Below are 26653 nucleotides of genomic sequence, written 5' to 3' on the forward strand. Positions count from 1 at the left end.
ACTCAGTTGCATGCAGAAGATTCACGGACATCGAGGTATTGACGGCAGGGATCTCCCTTTGAATAAGTAAATAGGAGACCTTATTCACATAACGATTGGTATTCCAACCCCTTTATTTCCTAGTGTGTGACTACAGGGGGTGCACCCCACTGTGCTTCCAAGGGACCTGAGATATTTGCTAAGTGGGGTAGGCTATGAGTGGATGCCACCGAATCTGATTTGAATCGCCAAGAACACCGTGTTCTGCACTTTTATGTGCAGTGGTTGTACCATGTGTGTGATTTAATGTGCTACCGACCACTCCAGCATGTAGTGACAATGACTGGTATACTGCAGGCCCTTTTCTTTTTATGTACATTTAATTTGAGATTATGATATTGTCCTGTGTCTGTCATTTTGTTTCATTGTTTCCTATTAAGTTCCACAAGAATATAGGACACCCACACGCATCTCTTGAAAGCAGTCTCGCGGGTGGTTGGGCGGGCGGGTCACCCAGGATGGTGGAAGGGTTGCGCATATTTTTTTATTTAAAAAAAAATAAAATAAACTTACCGTTGAGCCGGGTGTCGCATCTTCACTGCTGATCTTCTCCGGATGGAAGCACAGCCAGGCCCCACTAACCAATCACAATGCGGCAATGCAGCGTTGTGATTGGTAGGCACCCAGGCTCCCCTGACCAATCACAACGCTGCAATACAACATTTTGTTTGATTGAGAGCGTCCTAGTTGGACGCTCAACCAGGGAATGGCTCCTGGGCTTGTTCTCCACGCAGGCTGTAATGCAGCCTGCATGGATAAAGGGCCAACCAAACAGTCATTGCACACTTAGGAGTGGGCAAACCACTCCTCGCCTGCCCTGCTCCATGAGCAGAGCAGCCCCACCCACGCGCAAAGCAGCAGAACATGTCACAAAGCATGAAATGATAATAACTTGAAGTTATCATTTCATGCTTCTTTGCACTGCTTGAAAGCAGTGGGGCGGCGACGCTCCACCATATCGGAGGAGCCGCCACTGCTTGAAAGCTGTGGGGCGGCGACGCTCCCCCATAACGGAGGAGCCGCCACTGCTTGAAAGCAGTGGGGGGGCGACACTCCACCATAACGGAGGAGCCGCCACTGCTTGAAAGCAGTGGGGCGGCGACGCTCCCCCATATCGGAGGAGCCGCCATTGCTTGAAAGCAGTGGGGCGGCGACGCTCCTCCATAACGGAGGAGCCGCCACTGCTTGAAAGCAGTGGGGGGGCGACACTCCACCATAACGGAGGAGCCGCCACTGCTTGAAAGCTGTGGGGCGGCGACGCTCCCCCATAACGGAGGAGCCGCCACTGCTTGAAAGCAGTGGGGGGGCGACACTCCACCATAACGGAGGAGCCGCCACTGCTTGAAAGCAGTGGGGCGGCGACGCTCCACCACATCGGAGGAGCCGCCAGTGCTTGAAAGCATGTTCATTGACTTGGTTGGAAATCTAGATTTCCAGAAGACTTCTTAGTCTCTCCCTTCGTCCTAGAGCCCCATAGGCTACCCCCGGCCCAGCACAGCTAGAATTCTGAATTTCAGGGACAGAGACCTAGTATTGCGCATGACACATGCAATGCTGTGCATTACTTACTTCCAAGCCACCATTCCCTTTTCATTAAGGCTGAATGGTGAAGTTGGCCCAACACACCCCTAGTTGTGAATCACCGTGGCACTGGCTCTGTGGGTAAGTGCTGCAGTTCCTAGCAGGATAATGTCACAAACAATTGGGAATCTTAGTGCGGGTGGGGGGAGCGTAGGGAGTGGGGATTTGAAGTTTGTTGTTCACTATGTTTGTGGCGATTGCATCAGAGGCTCTGTACCAAATCACAGTAGGGTATATAGAGGTGGTCCTCTTGAGAGCCATCACACATAGAACACACTAGCAAAGCACTGACGCTTATGTCATGTAACATCAGGGGTGGTCAATAACTGAGAGAAGGTGAGAACAGTCCTGGCATATCCCGACAAACATGGCATGGATCTGGCCATGATAAAAGAAACACACCACTTGCGCCACATTTTCTGGCTTCCTTTGACAGAAAGTGGGGGCAGGGGAGCCTGATTTCCCCGATAGAGGCTGGATGTGGTCTGTACAAATGCACAATGATAGACCTCAGAACTGTGACTGCTGCACTCCATCAGCGAAACCCAGATCTGGACACCACAGCACTCTTTCTGGATGCCGAAAAGGTGTTTGACCTCTTAGAACGTCTTTTCCTACTGATAACATTATGTAGATGTGGTGTAGAGCAGTACATATGAGACCTGATAAAGCTGCTATATTCTGAACTGGTTCTGAGGCATAGTCTCTATGGACTGACCTCAGATGCATTCCTGATGGTCGTAGGAGCCAGAGAAGGCTGCCCTGTGCCACCCTTGAGGTTCATACTGGCACAGGATCCCTTGGCCCATCCACTCCAGGGTTATCATTCCCATAGAGGATTTTACTTCAAATCACATAAGCTACTTATAGCTATGTATTCGGATGATATCTTGCTTTTTGTATCCAACCCGACTAATAATCTTTTCACTCTGATCAGAGAGATAATCGCTTCCCATCATCCATCTGCAAAGGATGTGATGCATCGTCCCAGCTGATTAGACAGCAGCAGGGTAAATAGTGACGTTTATCTGCTATATACCTGTCTACTGGCCTGAATGTGCACACTGTCTGCTATCTAATCAGCGTTCCGGTGAAAAACTAAGTTTCTATGTTACTTGTATGATTCCTGACAAACAGTACTTAGGGCCAGATATACAAATTCCATTTGTGAATTTCCCAAATAGCCAACCCTAAGAAATCGCTATTTAGAAAATGCAAAATGGAATGTACAAAAATAGCGATTTCCTTATAGCGATTCCTACAGAGCACGACTCGCTATTAGGAAATCGCTATTTAGGGAATTTCAAAAGCATGTGTTCCTATGGGCCTAAAGGTACGAATGGTTTTGCATTTCCTAATTTGCGATTTTCTAATTGGAAATTGCAAATTAGAAAATGCGAAACCTAGGGTGACTATGGACCTAAGGCCGCCCTTGATGCACCCCAAAAAGGTGGGGCAGATGTAAAGTGCACACATGCCCTGTGGGCATGTGTGTGCTTTATTGCACATGTTGGGGTGCTTTTTAGGTCTCGCCTGATTCAGCGCTTGCGCTGATCTGGCCGAGACATTTTGTAAAGAGGCTTTTTCAAAGTGCTGCCGTGGCCTAAAGCTACAGTGCACGTGAACGTGCACGCGCGCCCTCCGTTGCACGCGATCGTAATCGCGATTGCGATCACTTTCACTTTCGTCGCGGCCGCGTTGCCAAAGCTTGTTTAAAATTGAAATTGACATAGTGGCGGCCGCCGGCCACAGCCTCCTCCTGCTGAGCTTTAATTCACGTGCATTTCTTTTATTGTGTACTCGGCACCCAAACAGTGTTTTCTTTTTTTTATTGAAATTGACAACACAGGCGCCGTTGTTGTCAATTTCAATTAAAAATAATGTTTGCGTGCCGAGTACACATCAAAAGAAATGCGCGAGTGCGCCACATTAAGGCTAAAGTATCCATCAGCTGCTTGTTTTTTTTTTTTTGGTCTCCGCGTCTCTATTCGGGATCCTCTACTCCTTCCATAATTTCCATACATCCGTGGCTGTGCCCTCCACCATAAACTTCTCTGGTGGGCACAGCTCCATTGTGCCACTGTGCCCTTGTATTCACTGTGTAAGTCGACGCTTCGGACATGTTTTAACAAAATTCAGATGTTCTCCCCCGCATTACAAGTTGACGATTGTCTTCCATTTAATCTTGTTTGAGTAAACCTTCCACTGTTGCTTCCGATGTTGTACTACGTACATGTGTACGAGAAAGAAAAAAAGTTGGCACTGTTCCGTTATGCTGGGTGGCGGGTGTACTTTACGCTTGTGTGAGGGAAGTTTGTACAGATGCAGTCTATGATGATGCTGAGGAGAGCAGGCGCTTATTCTGTTCTGAGACTTGCTGAGGATTGACAAGAAAGTTTCCGATCTACCAAAGCCAGTTTGTTTGAGGAAAATATGCATTTTTTTATTATTCATTACTGTCCTGATGTAAAAAAATCCTAATGCTGTCCAGCTACTACTGTGAAGCTGAAGTCTTGATGTAAATGTCATTATTACAATTGGATTAGTCATTCTACCAGTGTGACTGTCTCGAGCTGTCTAGAGTTGATGTATACTTTATTTTTATTCTGTTTTCCGAGTTTTAGTTTGCCCCGATACCTCGGCTAACAAAATGCAGTGCCTCCGGATAGTCGTTTTTTTCCGCCTTTGGTATGAGTGGCGAAGAGCCTGCAGACACAGTGGCGGCCGCCGGCCACAGCCTCCTCCTGCTGAGCTTTAATTCACGTGCATTTCTTTTATTGTGTACTCGGCACCCAAACAGTGTTTTCTTTTTTTTATTGAAATTGACAACACAGGCGCCGTTGTTGTCAATTTCAATTAAAAATAATGTTTGCGTGCCGAGTACACATCAAAAGAAATGCGCGAGTGCGCCACATTAAGGCTAAAGTATCCATCAGCTCCTTGTTTTTTTTTTTTTGTCTCCGCGTCTCTCTTCGGGATCCTCTACTCCTTCCATAATTTCCATACATCCGTGGCTGTGCCCTCCACCATAAACTCTCACTAATAAAGCACAAACTTGAGTTTGCTGAGACACAGAATCTAGACATAGTCTTCATTACAGAGAGTTGGCCGGGTATAGCGTCCAAACCAGAGCTGGTTCAAGCGCTGCGTATCAGCTACAACCATTTTTAAAGTAAACAGGATGGGAAACAAGCATATGCAATGCAATAGGTCTCACATTTGCGAAATTTTAAGCAATTGGCATTGCAAATGACAATGCCTTTTATTTATCTGTTTTAAAAACTAACACATATTTAAAAGGTTTGTCATTTACAATGCCAGTAGCTCAAAGTCTCGCAAATGCGAGACCTATTGCATTGCAAATGCTTGTTTAAATTGCACATGGCTACCATCGACTTGAAGTGGATGATAATAGCATTTCATAAAGGCCCGTTTTGAATTTGGGAAATGCTTTGTACATGTGCCTAGGAAATCCCTAGTGAGTAAATATTTATTTGCAGATTAGTTAGAATCATTTCAATTTGAATAAAATATCTTATTAAGAAAGCATTATAGGTTAAAAGTGGTTCATAGTTAAAATCTCATTACATTTTTTAAAGAAAACAGTGGTCCATAAAGTGCTCTGTGCGTGGGTACAGCAGTGGGATTTGTAATAGTAAAGAGTTAGCGCACAGTTCAACTAGCGGTTGGCAAGATCTTTGCTTCGAGGATCCCTGCCCCACGACCGCCGTTGTTTTTCTGGGGCGGCCGAGCTGATGTTAGTGAATTGTTCACTTATAGAAGGAACTTGGCGGCCCTGCAGGAGAGCTGAATTGATTCACTGTTTAGTAATGTCAGTACTGCAGAACGGCATGATCTTGTATTGAGTGCCTGAAAGGTGGGCCAAAGTAGTTTACGCCTTAAAGGTTCACGACACAAAAAGTGTCGTAAACTTTCGTCGAGTTGACTACAAAGACAGCAAAGAAGGTTCGGCCATCTTTGTCCCCGGGGGTCACCTGACCTTTTGAAGGAAAGGCTCCCATTCGTATTTTTAGGTAAAAATGCTGGATAGTTTGGGACATATTGCACATAAGGTTTGGTTGGAGCCCCCAGCTGCTGTACGATTGTAAGACTGACCAGCTGTGTTTTTTGCCTGCCAGTTCCGCTATATCCATCGATCCACGATTTCAGTTTGGCAGCTTTGTTGGCGATTTTTTGAATGCTGCGTGGCTAATGTTTAGCTCACAAGCCTCATGTAAGTTGAGGGATGACAAAGCTTGGCGGAGCACAGTTGTCCAGCTGTTTTTGGTCTTGTGCTGGCTTTCCATTTCAGACCAACACAAGGCGGCCAAGGACTCGGGTATGGCGGCTCTCAACTTCCAGCACAGTTTGAGTACGGAAGACATTCTCACCGGGAGCTGGTGCTGGAGCCCAAATTCCAAGCGCACTTGAGCTTGGCAGGTGTGTGATGGTATACAATAGATGCTTTTGAACAGGATGGACTGTAAAATATTGAGAGTTGCTGTGTCTTTGCCCTTCTAGGGTTCTGAGCCATAGGTCAATGATGGTAAAAATTAGGTGCTAATAATTTGCAGTAAGTATGACTGAGAGGATCGCCTTTTTTTAAATTAGATTAAGGGTGAAAAACTGGTTGTTTACTAAGGACCTTCGTTGGGCTAGATGCTTTTTAAAATTTAATCTGGAGTCCAGTACCGCCCCTAAGTATTTCTAACTGTTCAACTGTTCAATCTTGTTGCCGGCGACTTTCCATTTGAATTTGAAATTTGCCGTCTGTGTTTTGGCCAGAAGCAGATAACTTTAGGTCTACTGTAAGCTTCAGGCCTAAAGATTCAGTTATGTTTTAAAGGGTGGTTATTTGACGCTGCAAGCCGATGAAAGTCTGGCTGCATAAAACTATGTCATCTGCGTATTGCAAGCAGCGCACTGGTCTTTGTGCGAGTTCTGGTGGATCACACAAGACTTCAGATAGCAGGATGTCCAGGTCTGCTGTATAAATACTAAAAAGGCAAGGGGCGAGTGCACATCCCCGTTTGAGGCCACTTGATGTGGGGATCTTTCTAGTCATTCTATCGCCCTTGCCTATTTTGATTTGTACCCAGGTGTCGGGGTATAAAGTGATGATAGCTTCGAGAAGGTTTGGAGGCGCTCCCATCTGGCCATTTTTGCCCATAAAAGGCGTCTCGGCAAGTGTTGAATGCTGTTTTTAAGTCGACACAGCAGGTCCCATGGGTCCCTAATTGCGATTTCTTATTTAGGGAATCACAAATGTTATTTCTACTGGGTAGAAATCGCATTTTGCGATTCCCTAACTGCCTTAGTACATTAGAAAAGGCTGTTTTGCATTTCTTAATGGGCCTATATTATGACTCGGCCTGTTAAGAAATGCATAAAGCTTTTGTAATCTGACCCTAAGTAAATAATTATGGGGCATATCAGCAACAAGGCGCTAAAAAATTATCGCCGCTTTTGCGTCCGTTTTCGGGCGAAAAGCGGCGATAATTTTATCGCCAAATCAGCAAGGTCACGCTATCGCGTGAAACCTTGCATTAGCGCCTGAATTCCGAACGTCCAGCTTTGCATCTCCAATGAGATGCAAAGTGGGCGTTCCTGCCCTGACATGACTGGAGAAATGTCGCTAAGCGACATTTCACCTATCATCAAGCCCCACGCTTTGAAACATAGCGGCAAGAAAAGTAGCAATAATCCCTGTTATCGCTACTTTCCTTACGCCTGCTTCAGGACTGACTTAGCCATGATATCCTATGGAAGGTGGATATCATGGCTAAATTTGCCTTGCCCTATCAGAAAGCAAACGCCAAACTTCGTGAGATTAACGCTGGATTTCCAGCCATAATCTCACGTTTGGCATTTAGCGCTAGGATTTTTATCACTTTTCAGATAAGTGTTGCTAATAGCACGCTATCTCAGCGATAAAAATCCATGCTAGCCGGCGATAATTATCCTCACGCTAAGTGCGCTTAGCGATAATTATCGCCGGTCCTTGATGATATGCCCCTATGTGTTTTTGCAATTTGAAAGACCACCAGCCAAGTGGTACATCATTTCTGCTGCTAGCAGACAGGCAGATAATAAGAATAGTAAAGCTTATTTCCAATTTACGTGCCTGCTGTCCAAATTATACATAATCTCAGCCATTTTGCCAAGACCCAGGTAAAGAGTGAGGTTTCTTGGCAATTTGCCTGGCTGCTGACAAATAATGCATAATTTTTGTGTTTGAGCCATAGGCGGGTGAATACTGAGTGTCTTAGCTGTTTGCATGGCTGTCGGCCGAACAGTCCATAATGCCTGTCAATTAGCCACAGGCCAGGTAAATAGTGAAGCATCCTTTCTATTTGCACGGTTGCCAGGCGAACACTGCAGAAGCACGACTATTTAGAAAGCAGCCGGGTAAATAGTAACGTTTCTCTGCTATTTACAATGCCACCAGCCAAACAGTACAGAATCTCTTCTATTTAGCCAGTGACCGGGTACATAGCACAGAAAATTCACTATTTACCTGACGTCCTAGTAAATAGCTGATTATTCCTCCCATAAAATAAGGTCGAAAAGTGTACATTTCAGGAAAACAATCCTTAAAGAAACAGAAAAGATCTCTTATTAGGTACAAACTACACACACATATTTCAGTACTGTAATGCTCCCAGACTGATTCAAAAGTAAATGCCAGAATTTTATTCATGATATAGCAAAACACCTTGGTATAGTAAAAGCTTATATTTGTGCAGGTGGTAGTCACTAGCACTGATTATTGGTGATTAGAACCTTTTTTTTCAGCAACAGACTGACCAAGAGCAAGAGAAAGAAATACATTGGAAAATAATGAGAAGAGGAGAAGCAGGCATGATAAAGAACCAGCAAGAGTGAGATGGAGTGACAGGTAATGCAGGGTGGTGGAAGAAGTGGCATGAGGTGGAGTAAAGACGATTGCGCCTTGGAATCCGGCAACCCTGGCACTGCGCTGCCCCGGAGTCGGGCTCCATGGAAACACTGTAGGCCATTGCTTGCTTTTATATTGCGCTTCTCCCACACATTCTTGATTGACAGCCTTCATTTCATATTTTCAAGCGGATTTGTTGCAAACGTCACTCTGGCAGCATCTGATGTCTCGATCTGGGCTCAATAACTCGTGGTTTTCACATTCCTCCATGGTCATGCAACGCATGTGCTCCTCTGTGGATAAAACAACCTCGTTAGTTTTTGTATTGTTTTTGCTTGTGTAGCATCCTGAAAAAAGATTAAAGGAGCTGTAGCCAAAAATTAAAGGTTATGCAGTAGTATGTGATGAGTGAAGAGATCTTAGTTGCTTCCCAGTTCATACTGCCTCCCCACACAGCCAGATTAACTAACACAAAGAGTTGTAGTTTAAGGTAACAAATTACAACTTGACTGTATTTATTCTTTGTGATACATGTTTTTTTATCTGAATTAACTCTTTTGCAACTGTGGCTTCCCCCTGTGGCTCTCCCTGCAGCCTCTGTGGTCTAAGCTGCTGACCCAGAGAAACCTCATAAGTTTCAGAGGCGAGCAATATTCAAACCCTGCAGCCACCGTTGTACCCCACTAGTACACCACATTTCCTCTTAAACATTTCAATGACCATATTAGGTATTGGGTCTCATTTAGACCCGGAGTTCATTGGGGGCTAGTGGCTTTATTTGCAGGGAGAGAGACCACCTCCAGATGTACAGATCCCTGCCAGACGGCGATGACTTGCATTTACGTGGGTTTGAGCTATTAACATAGTAAATGACAATGCCTTTTTATTTTTGTTTTAGTGTTTAAAACATAAATAAAAGGCATTGTCATTTACAATGCCAATAGCTTAAACTAGCGTCAATGCAAGACCTGTTGCATTGCAAAGGCTTGTTTTTTGGTAGGCACGGGGTGATTAAGTGATATGCCCAGAATCACAGGAAGCTGAGCCGTTGCCGGGGCTCAAACCTGGTCCCCCAGCTGCAAAGTTGGCAGGAAATTCTCGGATTGTCTCATTTCAAGCCGCTCTCTATTATTTTTTATTTTTTTGCGGATTTATATAGCGCAAACTCAACCCAAAGGTGTTGGAGCGCTTTATATGAACACCAGTTACCTTCGGGTTGGGTTCGCACTACATATACCCGCATAAAAATAGGGTCAATTTGAGACCAGTGAACAAGTTACCAATAAGGTTTTAAATTGTTTGGCTAAACATGGAGATGTTTCTTTGCAGAAAGCAGCAGGGATTGTTCTGACATGCAGGGTGGGATGGATCGTGAGTCTCTAAAGAATAACGAGGGGTTGTGTAATTATCAATTTAGGTACCTGAGTCTGTCTCACAGAATATTGGCTTCCAAACCTTACTAGGATCACAAAGAGAGTAAGATCGCAATGGTGCTGTCAAGCTATTTCTATAAACCTTTATTTGTTCTTGACCATGTGATGAGGTGACAAAAGCGGAAGCAAGCAAGAAATGTGTAGAACATTATTATTTATTATAACACAGGGTGCATCTCATGTCTTGCCGCATCACAGCTGACAGAGAACTGAACATTCTAAATGGTTCAAACTGAGGTGGCATGGTGACCAAAAGAACGATGGGTGGGGATGCTAACACGAGTGAGCACCAGTGGTTAGACACATTGCAAGCATTCCTCCCATCACCTTTTGTGAGTTTCATGTATCGCCCTAAGTGTCATGGGTATGCCCATATGTGAGTTGCAGGCTCACTGTGTCACTGGATTCAAGCTCGCCTGGCTGATGAGGGGTGGTACCCCGAAACCGGTCCCAGGATGTTTGTTTCTAGTTAAGGGAGGACCTGGCCTAGCAGTTCAATCTGGACTGTTCTTATGAGGAGCAGGGTCAAGACTGACTTGCATATGGCTGGGTGGCGCAGTGAACAAAAGAACAATGGGTTGGGATGCTACCCCGAGCGATCACCAGTGGCTAGACAATATACAAGCATTCCTCCAACCAGCTTTTATGTGTTTCATTCTAAATGAGCTTCACCTAAGATAAGGGAAGGGGATAGGAAGGTAGGTACCATTCAGGTAAATGACAAAACATCTCCTCTTTATACAAGGAACAAAATAATTGAAAAGACAGTAACAGGTAGATACAAACACCTCTAACTGCAATAAGGAAAACAAAACTATATAGAACATTTTAAGCTTAACAATATGATAACATAACGAGAGAAGATATGGAACACTTTGTGAATACCGAAAGTCGTAAAGTTAGGATTTTTTTCAGTTTAGGAGTAGTAAAGTTAGGAATCCTAACTTTAATACTCCTAAATGCCTTTTGTGAATACTGAAAGTTGTAAAGTTAGCATTTTGTCCTGAGGATGGCCACTGGCCCATTAAGGGCCATTTAGAACGGCTGAAATCAGTCAGGATGAGGGAGTTTTTATAACCCCTTGAGTCCCAATTTAATGTTTTTAATATCCCAGAGTGAATTTCCTATAATAACAGGAAGTAGAAGGTCTACAACATTAGGTATTTTTATCTCTTTTTCACATAGGTCTAATACCTCTTCAGCAGTGAGTTTACCATGACCTCTCAAGTGCTCGGAACGTGTCCTGATGACCCCATTCACTTTCCTAATATACTGTCAGACAATTGTGATGACCCTTTGATGAAGCGTGAAACCTGGCTAGGTGTGTGAGGGTCAGTCTAAATGAATTAATAACATCCAAGGCTGCGTATTATAGTGTAATTCCTTTAGAACCCTCCTTCGTGTTGGTCCCAGGTAACTTTTGTTTTTTGTTTTTTGTATTTGGGTGGTGGTTATTTTGGGTTGCTCCTTCCTCATCTCTTCCTTTTTTTGTTGTTTGATCCTGAAGGTCTTCTTCATCATGAAGGCCAGAGAGAGGCATAGAGTGAGGAGAGAGAGAGAGACTGAGAGAGAGAGAGAGAGAGAGAGAGAGAGAGAGAGAGAGAGAGAGAGAGAGAGAGAGAGAGAGAAACAAGAACAAGACTAAGTCCATGAGTAAAGGCCGATCAGAAGACGAGAGAGAATATCCACTTGAAACCAGGAGCAGTCTCTTCTCAATCTCAATCCCTGTTCCGCCTTGATTCTTGTTGATTCCTCCAGTATATTTGCTTCGAGTGCTCTACATGGTTGGAGGAGGCAGTGGACCGGGTGGTAAGGTCAATCTGCTTCTCTGGAAGTTCAGGTACCTGAGTCTGAGCAATCTACCAAAGGTACAGAGGACTCGAGGTCAGTTTTTGAAGGTCCTTGAGCCCCATCAAGCATTACCCTCTTCAGACCCTGCCCAGCCACTAAAAACAACTCTTTGCCCTGCTGCTATGTTGGTTGTAATGACACTTTCATTATCAATAAGGTGAGACCTCACAAGACTCATCACCAGTGGGCATCACTGTACTGTCAGGATGTATAAAACACAACATGGATCTGCCTATTATACATGGGGAGGACTTGTGTCTATTCAACGTTCAAGAAGTTTTGAAAGCGAGTGGAATGACACATCATAGATGGGGACACACCAGTGCCAGGAAAACAGTGATGGGCACAGTAGATGTACAGGAGTGCTCAAATGTAAATCAATATCACAACACTGGACTGGACTCCATTGGAGCGTCAACAAAGGGATCTGGGATAAAGCAAAGCTGTCACCTAAAGTGGACAATCACCAGCCAGCTAAAGAGTGAGTCCAGAAAATAAAAGGCAGAAATTGAGAACTTCATAGATCATTCAACACCAATTACATGCCACCTGATTGCCTGGAAAATAAATAGTGATTATGTATAAACAAATAACCCAATTCTATTCCAAACCAAACTTACTGTAATCTTTCATTCCTGTGTGAGGCAATATCATAGTCATACCACAAAGGAAATAAATGATTGTGCATTTAAATGTTTATTTTACTCACCGACACCCTTGAAAAGTAGTAAGCAGTCGGCACATTTGAGACTCATTTCTGTGCCCCTCTGGGGAACAAAATTGCATTTGTAGGCTTCTCCTGGATGAGATACAAGAGAGTTAGGGAGGTGGAGCAAGAGAAGAAAAGAGAGGAGAAGAGAAGAGAAGAGAAGAGAAGAGAAGAGAAGACAAGAGAAGAGAAGACAAGAGAAGACAAGAGAAGAGAAGAGGAGAGGAGAGGAGAGGAGAGGAGAGGAGAGGAGAGGAGAGGAGAGGAGAGGAGAGAGATTGAAAGTGGATCATGAAAAGCAGACCAGGAAGCATAAAAGAAGGGTTGTAGATGATTGCAGCTTGTAGCTATATGAGCACAGCATAAGAACTAAAACTACGTTTAGGATGGAGTTCTGAGCACAGGTTTTCAGCACATGTTTATATTACCATATTCCTATTCCACACCTCTTTCCTTCAGTTTCCTTTGACTTTGAGCCAAAGCAGCGGTGTTGAGAGACGGAGTGGGATGGAGACACGAGGAAGGCTCTGCTTCCCACAACATTCAATGTCAGAATGAGCCTCTCAGTGCCACTAACCAGAGTCTCACCCGGTGGAATTTCCAGGGTGTTTCTTACAGTTTATATAGGCTCTGCTTATTGGCATAAGTTGATAGATATCTCCTGAACTGATGTAAAGAGAATTTCAGTTGATTCAAGGTACATTTTGTAACTGACTACTAGTGTATACCGGTTCAATTTGGATTGCACATTTCATTTACTTTTGTGTAATTAAATAGCAGAAAATCCAACTCCCTCAACTATATGCAGTAAAAAAGCTTTATCTATCTGCTCAGCTATTTATACCACACTCGAGTCTTCTTTCATTAACACTTGTTTTCCAGACACGCAACACAGCAAGACCTAAAGTGAGGAAGTGCTCCTGCCTGTGAGGGAACAGCTAAGACTAATACCTACCATGCACCACTCCTACCTAGACATTACCCAGACTGTCAGGTGAGTACATCACAAGAAAGTAACCGTAAATCAAAATAGAGATTTATAATGTATACTTTTTATATAGTGTTGGTAGTAAATGCTGACAAATGTGTGCTGTGATTTTAAGGAATTTCTATAGAATAAAAGAATAAAAGAACAAAGAGGTATTTATCTCTCCAGCAAAGACGCCTTACATTTGGGAAGACATACCCTTATTTCTGTGTTAATTCTCCAGATAATCCTCCACCTCTGCTCTCCCTACCAGCACCCTAGATTCCCATGCCAACCACTGTGACAGAGCAGTTTGTGAATTGCCACTGCACAGGTTGCTCAGGCAAGGGCAGCTGCATCCTTCTGCTAGTGGTTGGGCATTGGACTGGGGGAAAGCAGGACATATGCTGCCAATCCAACCTCCACTGATGCTGGAAGAGGAGCAGCGAGTGAGACAGGGGAAAACAGGCCCTCCGTTGTTCATGTACAAATTTCTTTACTTGACAATGCCATTGACCTGAGAGATTAGCGGCAACGCAGCAAACCTGTGCCTCCAGCAGAGTTGTATGTGGGGTGGTTTCGTTGGAAGGGCTGGTGAAGCTCAGTGTCAGTGGAAATGTCCCCAGTGTAAAGCCCAAGTGATGAATGTTGCTTTGAAAGTTTGGTCCCAAGATGATCCCTTGTAGGAATGAGTTTGGGATTTTCAAATTCCAATGACTGGGCCATCCATGTTCAATTGCATCCAAACTGACCAGTGATATTTCAGAAAATCCCTCCTGGAAGGTTTCACTCTGTATTCTAACAGGAGGACAGACAACCTCTTTCAGGGACAGATAAAGGGTTTCATTGAAAACATAATAGATTGAACTAAATCTTACCAGTGCACACAACCACTGCAAGGAAGAGAAGAAGAGCGGCAAGCTTCATTCTGCTGTAATTAGAAGTATTTCAAGTTCTTCCCCAGAGGAAACCTGGAAGATACAATAATGATACTTTACACAGGACTACAATCCCAAAAGAGGCAGGCTGCTTCAAACTTTCCAGGCTCTTCTAGGAACGAGGGAACTAATTACTTTCCAGTTGACAAGAATGTCTGAGAACACATGCCTTTTGGGGCTTAGGGGGAACTGGCTCGTCTGACAAATCAAAGGACTGGAACAATAGAATGTATGATTCAGCTTTTGAAACCAACAATTTGCTCTAGGAAACTAGCAAAATAACTATTATACAGTAGACCATCATATTGCAATTGAAAGAATTTTCAGACTCCTTGATCTGAGAACATAGAATTGCAGACCCGTTCACCAGCATTCAGTTTCTTGACTAGTTATAACAAGGAAATCACCTCAGACTGCAGTAGTCCTGGAAACCTTTCTGCAGTGGAGAGTACATTACAGATTTTGAACAAATCTTTTATCTTCCAAAATGATGAGATTACATAGAAATGCAATACATCTTTCTCGAAACACTGTTTTCTCATGAAATAATTATTGATTCTGGTTTTCTCATGTTCATTGCAAAGCAATACTGTCTTCTTTTGAAGTTTGAATCAACCCACGGCTCATTCCAGAACCAATGGAAATTGCCTTCCTATCAACAGTACGACAATATGACAGATACTCTACATTACACACAACATTACCACTCAATTTGTACTCTTTCCTTTGACTGTGATGTTCTCGTATGCTATTAGATTCAAGATATACTATGAAATTTTTAGCAGCAACAGTTTGATCCAGCAAGACATGTTACTACAATAACGAAAGCTATTTGATGTTTGGAGACAACCAACTAGTTACTCTACTCTTCAGTTATCTATTTCCTTCAACTCTGTTAGAAATTGGATTTATGGTTTGCAGAGGTAGGCACCCTGTCCAAGCAGAAACCACAATTCTTGTACGATTAAGTCACAAATACACCCTGTGCTCACCCTCTGGAAGCCTGACACTGAGCAGTCAGGTCTAATTTAAAAGTGTGTAAAGTATTTGTGCAACTCAGTAAATCAGTAAAAACACCACCCCAAAAAATTCCACACCAAGTTAGAAAAATAGTTCTTAATTTAATAAATAAAACAACACCAAAACAGCAAAGATCCAATAAGTAGAAGTCAAGAAATTACTTTTAAATGATTAAAAGCAGATTCAGTGCTGAGAAGAAGTAAGCGCTTAAAGAGTTAATTGGTTGCACTGGTCCGGGACAAAGTCAAGAGTTCAGGCCAACCGTCATGGAGCGCGGGTCGGATACATACCCATGCAGGGCCCGCTGAGCAAAAGTACCTTAATCCTGGCCGCAAACATGAGATGCGAGGTACAGTCGAGCGATGCGTCGGTGTTGCTCTCGTAGTTGAGGTAATGCTTGGATTTTCTCCATGGAACAATGGCAGTGCACTGGTTCCAAAGATGAAGCGTCGATTCCGAGATGCACTAGTTCTGAATCCAACGTGCCAGGTTTCCCCACGCAGTCGAAGGGATGCGTCGATCGCCTCTCGCGATGCGGCTATTCTGATGCGGTGGTTCCAATGGCGATGCTGGTTGCAAGTGTGATATGCTGATTCTGTTCCTGCAACAGCAGCAATGCATCAATTCTGCTGTCTCACCTGGGGACTTGTCAGTGCCGCTTGAGCAAGCACCTGAGACACTTCCAATGAACCAGGCACAGGAGCAGGGTGAAAGACTTTGATGTCCCTGGGTTTTTTAAGAACAGGAGTCGAGTCAGCTAGCTCTCTGAGTCACTCAGGGTTAAAGTGATAAAGGTCCAATCAGAGAGAGCAGCAGACAGCATGGCAGCACAGCAAGGCAGCATTCTTCCACAACAGCAGTCTAGCAGAGTGGCAGTCTTTAGCACAGCAGGTCCTCCTCTAGGCAGATTGGTTTCAGGGCCAGGAGTGTACTGAGTTGGTAGAGTAAGAGTTCCAGTACTTAAATTCAGTTGTGCCTTTGAAGCGTGGGTGGATTCAAAGAAGGGTGTCTGAAGTGCACCGAGGTCCTTTCTTCCTGCCCTGGCTCCAAACTGTGTGTTTGGCTGCCTAGAGGGAATATACAAAGCAAACTGTCACCCAGCCTATCCAGTGATCAGAGACAGACATCAAATGGCTAAGAGCAGGAAAAGTGGCAACTTTACCATTAAAGAGGATTTATCATTCCATGGGTACTAAACCTGGCAATTCTACCTTCTCTCAATTAGGGATTGCAGCTTATTAAATGTAATAAGTAATTCCCAAGGTTAACCTATGAGAGGGGTAGGCCTCTCAGTAGTGAAAACAAGTTTGGGAGTTATTCACTACCAGGACATGTAAAACTTAAAAGTATGTGTCCTTTCTTTAAGTTACATGAAACTCTGCCCTCTGCGCTACCTAGGTCCTACCTTAGTGGTGACATATATGTAATAAAAGGGGAGATTGAGGCTTGGCAAGGGATTTTAAATGCCAAGTCGAAATGACAATATAATCTGTACACATAGGCTTTGCAATGGCAGGCGTGACACAAGTTTATCTGCTACTTGAGTGGCTGGCACAAGCAGTGCTGAAAGCCCGTAAGTAGCATTTAATTTACAGGCCCATGTGTAGGAGAGTAGGGTCTGCTTTCTATGGTCACCCTCACTGGTTTTCGACTTAGATGTGGCTGTGGGCCTGCTATTCAGACCCACAGCCCAGCTGTTCTCTCTCTAAATTCATATTATGTACTCTAGGTACATAACCCAATTGGTAAGGATCACCTCATTGGTCCCTGTACAGTGTACCTTAGGTACCCAGGGCATAGGTGTACCCTAGGCCTACCAGGGGCTGCAGCATGTATTATGCCACCCCTGGCGGGCCTTCCATCATGACACAACTGGCTGATCACTCAGCTGGGGCAAGGTCGTGTAATCACCCCTTGCTTGGGTATAGTATTCCTATACCTGCCTTATATATAGACACATGGGTAACCTGTGAGCCACTCCTATGGCAGGCCTTAACAATCCTAGAGGCAGAGCGCTTGGTAACATGTGAGATGGTGCTCTAGCATGAGCTGAGCCTGTCTGCAGCTTTCGGAACCATGTCCTTATAGCTGTTCTATGATATCGCCTACCATATACTCTTAAAGTGCCTTATAATCCTCGCGGTTATGGTAACTATGGTTTGGCTTTAGCAAAACATGTCGTGTAAGGTGTCTACCGCTTTGGAATACTACCCCCATACCGTTTCTGGTGATGAGGATAGTATTCCCCCCTTCTAGAGGGAGAAGACATGTTGAACCCTACGTACCCAGTTAAAGTTAACCAGAGCCCCAGCATCACAAAATGGATGCTGCTGCCACAGACACAAGGCTGACCTCCTGCTGCTGGGAGACCTTCCAGCAAGGGAGGCTTGGACAATAGGTTTCCTGCCTTGGGAGGTGCTAGCACCACCCCAGACAGGACTTAGTGTATTGGGGCAGGGAGGAATGAAAGAAACAAGACACTGCCTGGGGCACACAAGGTGTCCCATGCGTAGTCCGGTTCAAACCCGTGCTGGGGCACTCCAGCCCCAGTCCTGGCGCGAAACTGGACAAAGGGAAGGGGGTGTAACCACCCCCCTCCCTGGTCCCACCCATAGGAGGGACCTAATATAAGAGTGGGAGCTGAGTCCCTAGGACATTGGATTATCCTGAATTGAAACTTGGAACGAAACTCTGGACCTTCGACCTTCATCAAGAAGACTGAAGAATCTCCCTTGTGGCCAAGGAGTGGCCACCCTGTGCAAACAGGCACCATCAAGCGACCCGCCATTTGCTTTGCCCAAGTTCTACGAGGAACCGACTGCAGAGCCCGACCAGCGCCTTGACTTCGAGACTTCTCCGACCCTGATCCACATCCACAGCAGAGCTGAGATCCGTGGAGGCGACGAGAGACGTGGGACCGGTTACCTGGGAAAATTGGCGAGTAACTTCCAGCGCAGCTTCTGAGGCATCCTCGAAGTTGTGCTTTGGGGATTGAGAAGCCCCAACCCCGAGCACCATCTGCACCGAAGATCAGCCCTCCACACTCCACGAGTTCTGCTTGGGGCCCTGCATTTTTCTGCACGACACGTCTGTCCGGTTGCTGGCCCGTTGGCTAGTAGCCTCAGTTACGATGAACCCTTAACTTTCCACCGCTGGTTTGGTTCACACAGACTGGCTCCTGCTTCCCTGTGAAAGAGAAGCACCTCAGACCCTCCTGGTCTGCACCTGAAGCGAATCTCGATTCCTGCGTGGGTTGCCTCTACCAAGGCTTGTTGACTCCAATCGGGACGTCGACTCCGCCATCAGCAAGATCCTTCGTGGGACAGCTCGTATCCTGGTTCAGGTCGTCCTCGACGTCACCTGGTCCACGTGGCTGCAGAGACGAGCTTCAAGACATCACCTGTGTCCTGCACGACATCGTCTGGTTCCTTCCTGGTTCCACACGGTCACTGGCTAGTGACCCAGACTATGTCCACTCGACCTTCAGGTGTCCTTCCTTCCAGATCCATCCTTGGGTCCACCGGACATCTTCCTCCTGGCCGCCTGCCAGCATCTTTTCTTCAGGCATCCATAGGATCCAGTGACGACACCCAACACATCTTCACACCTATGCACCCGTCTCCCGTGGGTGAGGTATCGCGAGTACTCCGGTGCTCCAGTGGATATTGACTATCCAAGTGTCTAAGTCTTTAGTTGCTTCCTCCTAGTTACTTCCCATTTACTTTAATGTAACGCGCGTGTGTGTTTCCACACTGCACACACCTCCCGTGGGCCTCCCACTTCCTAACTCTTGGTAGGGTAGTGTAGCCCCAGCGATTCCCTAGGCCCTATGCCTACTCCCTATTCGTGACGTGGTACTTATACCACTTTCTTAGTATATGGTTTGCGTGGCCCCTGGGCCTAATTGTATTTTTCCTGTGTAACTTAATGTATGCTACTTAAGAAATAGTTTGTACTTAGACCTCTGAGCTCATAAAGAGTGCTGAGGGTATTTGCTAGAATAAATACGTTCTACTTTTATATATACCTGTTCTGGTGTCCTTTCATTTGGTATTCAAGGGATTATAATGGTATAACAGCTGGCTTAACATGCCATACAGAGTTTAGCCTAAGACTGCTCTTGTCCATGCTACCACTAGGATAGCTGGTCTATAAGGTTGACTTTACAACCAATCACCATAAGGGTTGTTTGGACTGATACAAGGTGTACACTAGAACTAGTGACATCATATATCACGCCAACTTCTCACATTGGTGAGCAGCGGTTGGGATCTGAGCTTGCTGTTGTGATACCATTGTAATCTTGAGATATCAAATTGAAAGATCACATTAGGTACTGTAAGGTACATATAAAACAAAATTTTAGAATACTTAAGTTCTACTGAACTTAGTTGTTGTAGGTTGAAGGGCCTAGCACACCCTGACTACAACTACTAGAGAGGTTTTAGTAGATACAACTAGTGTAGGGTGTAGGTAGGTGCACACACCACACCCTCACTAGATCATGTCTCTGAGAGGAGATCAAGATGATTCTCTCTCAGGAGAGGTAAATCCTAGAAGGATACCCTCTAGATATGATTCCCTAACTTTTCAGGAGATGAGACAATTGTGTACCTCCAGAAAGTTAAAACAGGGTGCCAACCCTACCCTCATTTATCTAGTGGAGATCTTAGAAGAGTATGATGCTCAGAGAGCCTCCCATGATGGTACCTTAGGTACAAGTGAGGGTCTACCCTCTACAGGAGACTCCCGTCACCGCACAGATGAGTCAGAAGGGACTTCAGAAGATGAGGTAGACAGCCAGGTTCCAGTTGGAAGACTTAGCCTACATGGGAGTCAGAATGGGATCCCCCCCATTCAGACCCCCAAGTGGACTTATCCCAAGAGATAGGAGAGGAAGATCCCCTTCCAGGGAATCTATCCACTCCAACATCTCTAATAGCTCCAATGCCTCTTCTCATAGGGGAGTGACTTCTCCACAGAAAAGAGAGCATAAGGCCAGAATGAGGGAAGTCAATCTGAGGATTGAAAGGGAAGAACTTGCCCTTGCCAAGGAGAGACTTGCTCTGGCCAGAGAGCAGAAGTTAAGTGGGTTAGAACCCACTGGTGGCAGCATTATCCCTAAGGATAGAGACAGGGCCTATGACAATAGAAACCTGAGCAAGATTGTCCCTCCCTACAAGTGTGGGGATGATATCCACAAATGGATAACTGCTTTGGAGAGGGCTTGCAAAGTACAGCAGGTACCCCAAAGTCAGTGGGCAGCTATCTTGTGGCTCTCCTTCTCTGAGAAAGGTAGAGACAAGCTCCTCACAGTTAGTGATGAGGATGCTAATAATTACACTGTTCTGAAGAGAGCTCTGATTGATGGGTTTGGCCTAACCACTGAACAATACAGGTTGTTGTCCAGGGATACACAGAAGACACAGACTCAGGAGTGGACTGACTTTGTTGATTGTGCCACTAAGGCTTTGGAAGGCTGGTTATTGGGTAGTGGGGTTAAGGACCATACAGGATTGTATAATTTGATCATGAGAGAACAAATCCTTATCTACTGTCAAAACCAGCTACTGCATCAACACTTGATTGACTCTGAGCTGACTTCTCCCCAAGAATTGGGAAAGAAGGCAGATAGATGGGTCAGGACGAGAGTTAAGCAGAAATCCCAGAACCAGGGCGGTGATCAGAAAAAGGCAGACCAGAAGGGTAATGAGCAGAAAGCAAAAGACCAGAAGTCTTCACCAGGCCCCCAAAAGGCTCAGGGTGAGGGTGGTCCCAAAAAGGATAAAAAGAAAGATGGCCAAAAGAAACCTTGGTGTAACTATTGTAAATCAAATTCCCATTGGTTTAGTGAGTGCACCAAAAAGGATAAGCCCCCAACCACCATTGCCCCTAAGGCAACTGTACCCCCTAGTCCAGCTGTAAGTGGTGGTTCCCAGCAAAAGGGTGTAATAGGGTTAACCCTGGGAACTGAGGTGAATCCTGGCCTAGTCAGGATACCAACTCAAGCTGTTCTGATCTGTGATGGGGACATAGCTTTGTCCTCTACTGTGAGTCCCAGTAACCTGGGTAAGTACAGACAGACTCCTTTAATCAACCATAAGATGGCTCAGGCCTACAGGGACACAGGGGCTAGTGTCACAATGGTGACACCTGCCTTTGTGGACCCTGGACAGATCATGCTAGGTGAGAATTACCTAGTGACCAACGCTAGCAATGCCACTAACTCCCATAGTGTGGTAATTGTTAACTTCTCCTGGGGAGGGGTAACTGGCCTCAAGAAAGTTGTGGTGAGTTCAGACCTTCCTGTAGAGTGTCTGTTGGGAAATGACCTTGAAACTTCAGTTTCGGCTGAGGTGGAGTATAGGACCCATGCAGAAATGCTGGGAATAGATGCACATGTCCTTGCTGTGACTAGGTCACAGGCCAAAAAGTGCAACACTGAACAAGTGCTGGATCCCGGGACAATGGACCAGACACAACCCAAGAGAAAGAGCAGTAGGGTTAAGGCTGTGCCTTCCACCCTGCCTCTGGTGGAGGATCAGCTCTCACAGGAGAATGATTCTGAGAGCCCTGGAGGAACTGTCCTAGAAGAACTGGAACCTGACCAGGTTGAGTTTCTTGGGACAGGGGGACCTTCAAGGGCAGATCTGAGGCAGGCCCAATTAGACTGCCCCTCCCTTGAACCCCTCAGACAGCAGGCTGCTGCTGAGGCTGCAGGGAATGCTCAAGGTACCCATAAGGTGTATTGGGATGAAAGGCTGCTGTACTCAGAGGCTAGAGACCCCAAGCCTGGTGCATCCAGTAGGTTGGTCATACCATTGAGTTTCAGAGGCTTCCTTCTTACCTTGGCCCATGATATTCCCCTTGCAGGACACTTAGGCCAGAACAAGACTTGGGACAGACTTGTCCCTCACTTTCACTGGCCTCACATGTCAGAAGATACCAAGGAGTTTTGTCGCTCCTGTGTCACCTGCCAAGCCAGTGGCAAATCAGGTGGCACCACAAAGGCCCCCCTAATACCACTACCTGTGGTGGGGGTTCCCTTTGAGAGAGTGGGGATAGACATTGTTGGACCAATGGACCCCCAAACAGCCTCTGGGCACAGATTCATACTGGTGATAGTGGACCATGCCACCAGGTATCCAGAACACACAACAGCTCCTGTTGTGGCAAGGGCCCTACTTGGAGTGTTCTCCAGAGTGGGGTTTCCAAAAGAGGTTGTATCTGACAGAGGTGCCAACTTCATGTCAGGACATTTGACTGCAATGTGGAAGGAGTGTGGTGTAAACTACAAATTCACTACACCCTATCGCCCACAAAGCAATGGGCTTGTGGAAAGGTTCAACAAGACCCTAAAAGGGATGATAAAAGGTTTACCAGACAAGCTTAGGCGAAGATGGGACATCCTTTTACCCTGCCTTCTGTTTGCTTACAGAGAGGTCCCACAAAAGGGGGGTTGGCTACAGCCCTTTTGAGCTTTTGTTTGGGCATCCTGTAAGGGGACACCTGTGTCTAGTAAAGGAAGGATGGGAGAGACCTCTCAGACAACCCAAGCTTGATATAGTGGATTATGTGCTTGGCCTCCGCTCAAGGATGGCAGAGTATATGAAGAAGGCTTCTAAAAACCTTGGGGCAAGCCAAGAACTCCAAAAAGCTTGGCATGACCAAAAGGCTGTGCTGACTGTGTACCAGCCAGGACAGAAAGTGTGGGTGTTGAAGCCAGTGGCCCCAGCAGCACTCCAGGACAAATGGTCTGGACCCCACACTATTGTTGAGCAGAAGGGAGAAGTCACCTACTTGGTGGACCTTGGGACTCCCAGAAGCCCCCACAGGGTGCTTCATGTCAACAGGTTAAAGGCATATGTTGACAGGGCAGACATGGGCTACAGATGAGGGGCAGGAGGAAGAGAGTGACCCTCTCCCAGACCTGCTGACTTAGAACCCTGATGGTGGTTCAGTTGATGATGTGGTCTTTTCAGGGAGCCTCACTGACCATCAGCAACAGGACTGCAGACAAGTTCTACAGGCTAATAGACATATGTTCTCACTGACCCCAAGTCAGACAAACTGGTGCACCCATGAGGTGGACGCTGGTGACAGTCTGCCTGTGAAGAGTAAAATCTACAGGCAACCTGACCATGTCAGGGACTGCATAAAAGTTGAGGTACAAAAAATGTTGGAGCTGGGAGTCATTGAACCTTCAGAGAGCCCTTGGGCTAGTCCTGTAGTTCTTGTGCCAAAACCTCACACCCAAGATGGTAAGAGAGAGATGAGGTTTTGCGTGGACTGCAGAGGTCTCAATGCTGTCACTAGGACAGATGCCCACCCAATACCTAGGGCAGATGAGCTCATTGACAGATTGGCAGCTGCCAAGTTTTTGAGTACATTTGACCTGACAGCCGGCTACTGGTAAATCAGGCTAGCTGAAAGTGCAAAAGCCAAAACTGCTTTCTCAACCCCAGGAGGACATTATCAATTTGTGGTAATGCCCTTTGGCTTGAAGAATGCACCTGCCACTTTCCAAAGGTTGGTGAATCAAGTCCTTACAGGCCTGGATGACTACTGTGCAGCTTATCTTGATGATATTACTGTCTTTAGCTCCACCTGGGAGGATTGAATTGAATTGAATTGAATTGAATTGAAAAGGCTCTTATATAGCGCATGGCTACTCGGAAGCATCCCAGCGCTCAGGAAAGGTAACCCTGGGATAATGGAAAGCCCATTAGCTAATCTAAAAAAAGACTCTACTTTCTTGGAAAGAGCCATGTTTTTAGCTTCTTCCGGAACACAAGTAGACTGGACTCTTGGCGAAAAGACAGAGGAAGAGAATTCCACAGTCTGGATGCATTTAATGAAAAGAGACGGCCACCAGAACGGGATCTGTTGATCCGAGGGATCACTGCAAGGTTCTGATCGTTGGAGCGAAGATTTAGAGAAGACTTGTAGGGCATTACCATGTTTTCTAAAATGGGAGGGCCTTTCCCATGGAAATTGTATGTGCCATACACAGTGACTTGAAATGGACCCGCTCTTTCACCGGAAGCCAGTGGAGAGTTTTTAATGCGGGTCTAGCTGATGTGCGATGGCTGGTGCCCGTTAGAAGCCTTGCCGCCGAGTTCTGGACGACCTGGAGTTGTTTAGTCGCGGGGGCCGGGGCTCCTAAATAGATGGCATTCCCATAATCTATCCTAGATAAAATCAATGATTGTATTAAGATTTTTCTAGCTTTTTCCGGCAATTGAGGGAGGATTTTACGCATGGATTTCAGAAGCCCAAAGCAGATAGCAGCTGTTTTTCTAGCCTGAGTTCTAAACGCTAGTTCTGCATCAAGCCAAAACCCAAGGCTTTTGATTTCCGATTTAGGGATGGGGCCAGGACCCATACAAGAAGGCCAGAAAATCGCGTTATCAAATCTAGCCTGTCGTCCCAACAACAGCAACTCTCTCTTTCCACCGTTCAGTCTGAGATGGGACTGATCCATCCAGCTTGCAACGGCTTCTAGACAGTTACACAGCGTCAACGGAGAATGTGCAATCTGATTCAGGGAGAACCTCATCTGGGTGTCGTCGGCGTAACTCACCAACTGAACCCCAAAAGGAGCCACTATCTCCGCCAAGGGAGCCATATACACATTGAACAGTGTGGGGCTAAGGGAAGACCCCTGTGGCACCCCACACTGCAACGGAACCGGGCAGGAGCAATGATTATCCTCAAAGACCCTAAAGAATCTGTCCCCAAGGAAGGAAACCAGCCACTTGAGAGCCTTACCCATGATTCCCATGTTACTGAGACGGGAGATAAGAATATGATGGTTAACCGTATCGAAGGCGGCGCTGAGGTCCAGGAGGATAATGGCCGCGCTGCCACCTGCGTCCAGAATCCTCCTGGCCTCCTCCACCACCCTCAACAGGGCTGTTTCCGTTCCCTGTCCTTTCCTAATCCCAGTTTGAGATGGATGGAGCAAATTATGTGATTCCAGAAAAGAGGCTAATTGTATGTTGACAAACTTCTCGGTCAATTTACTGATCCCTGGTAGCAGGGAAATGGGGCGATAGTTGGAAAAGTCCCCTGGGTCCAAGCTGGGCTTCTTCAACAAGGCCCTGACCATCGCTACCTTCCACTCTCTAGGCACCACAGCTGACTCCATTGAAGCATTGACCACATTCACCATAGATTTACTAATGGTAGGCAAAACTGCGTTTAAGATATTCATCGGGGCAGGATCGACCGGAGAACCATTCTTTATGGCATTCAATAAAGGGGGCAAGAGATCCTCCCTAAGAGGAGAGAAAGAGGAGAGCCTAGGATGATCCAATTGATCCTGGGTGGAAGATGAAGATTGAAGGTCAATTAGAGATATTGGAGGAAGCGTATCGATGATCTTTTGGATTTTAGTGCTGAAGAAGGTTGCCAGTTCTTCACATCGACTACCTGATTCATCTGGAACAGGCGGCGGATCAGGTACTTTCATCAGAGACTTTACTATTCTAAATATCTCCCTGGGGGCATTAGCGGAGGACTCAATTTTACTAGCGAAAAAAACAGATTTAGTGGTGATCAGAGCGGTCCTATATTTCTTCAGAGCCGCTCTGTATCTCCTTTTCTTTTCACCACTAAACTCTTTTCGCCATTGCCTCTCTTCCCTTTTACACTCTTGTTTAAGAGCTCTTAGCTTCGAATTAAACCAGGGATGTTTGGTGTGGCCTTTCTTTAGTGTTGTCGGTTTTTTTGGCAGCAGGCTATCCAAGGACCGTTCTATCCACTGGTTAAAATCCTTATTGGCTCTATCCGCGTCCGAATGGGCTGAGGGTTCAGTCTTCTTCAAAGTGTTTGCCCATTTAGAGAGCTCAAGCTTGGACCAATGCCTAGCCAGCCCTCTATGAGAGATTGGGGTTGGGCTAGGCCGAGGCACCTTCCAACTAAAAGGAACTACCATGTGATCTGACCAGGGAACCGGGACAGGAACATCAATGGTGAGGCCGGGAATATTAGAAAAAATAGGGTCCAGGAGGTTGCCCTTCGAATGAGTGGGGTGTTGTACCCTTTGGCTTAGGTCATAACTCCCCAGATCTTTTATTACTTCTGAGGCAACAAAATCCGACGATTTATTAAAATGGAGATTAAAATCCCCCAGCACCATGAAATTAGAAACAGTACTGGCTACATCCATAGCTGTTTCAACCAATTTTTCCTGGAATTGCCCCAACGAACCCG

This window comes from Triturus cristatus, chromosome 1_1 (genome assembly GCF_964204655.1).
Source record: "Triturus cristatus chromosome 1_1, aTriCri1.1, whole genome shotgun sequence".
NCBI lineage: Eukaryota > Metazoa > Chordata > Amphibia > Caudata > Salamandridae > Triturus > Triturus cristatus.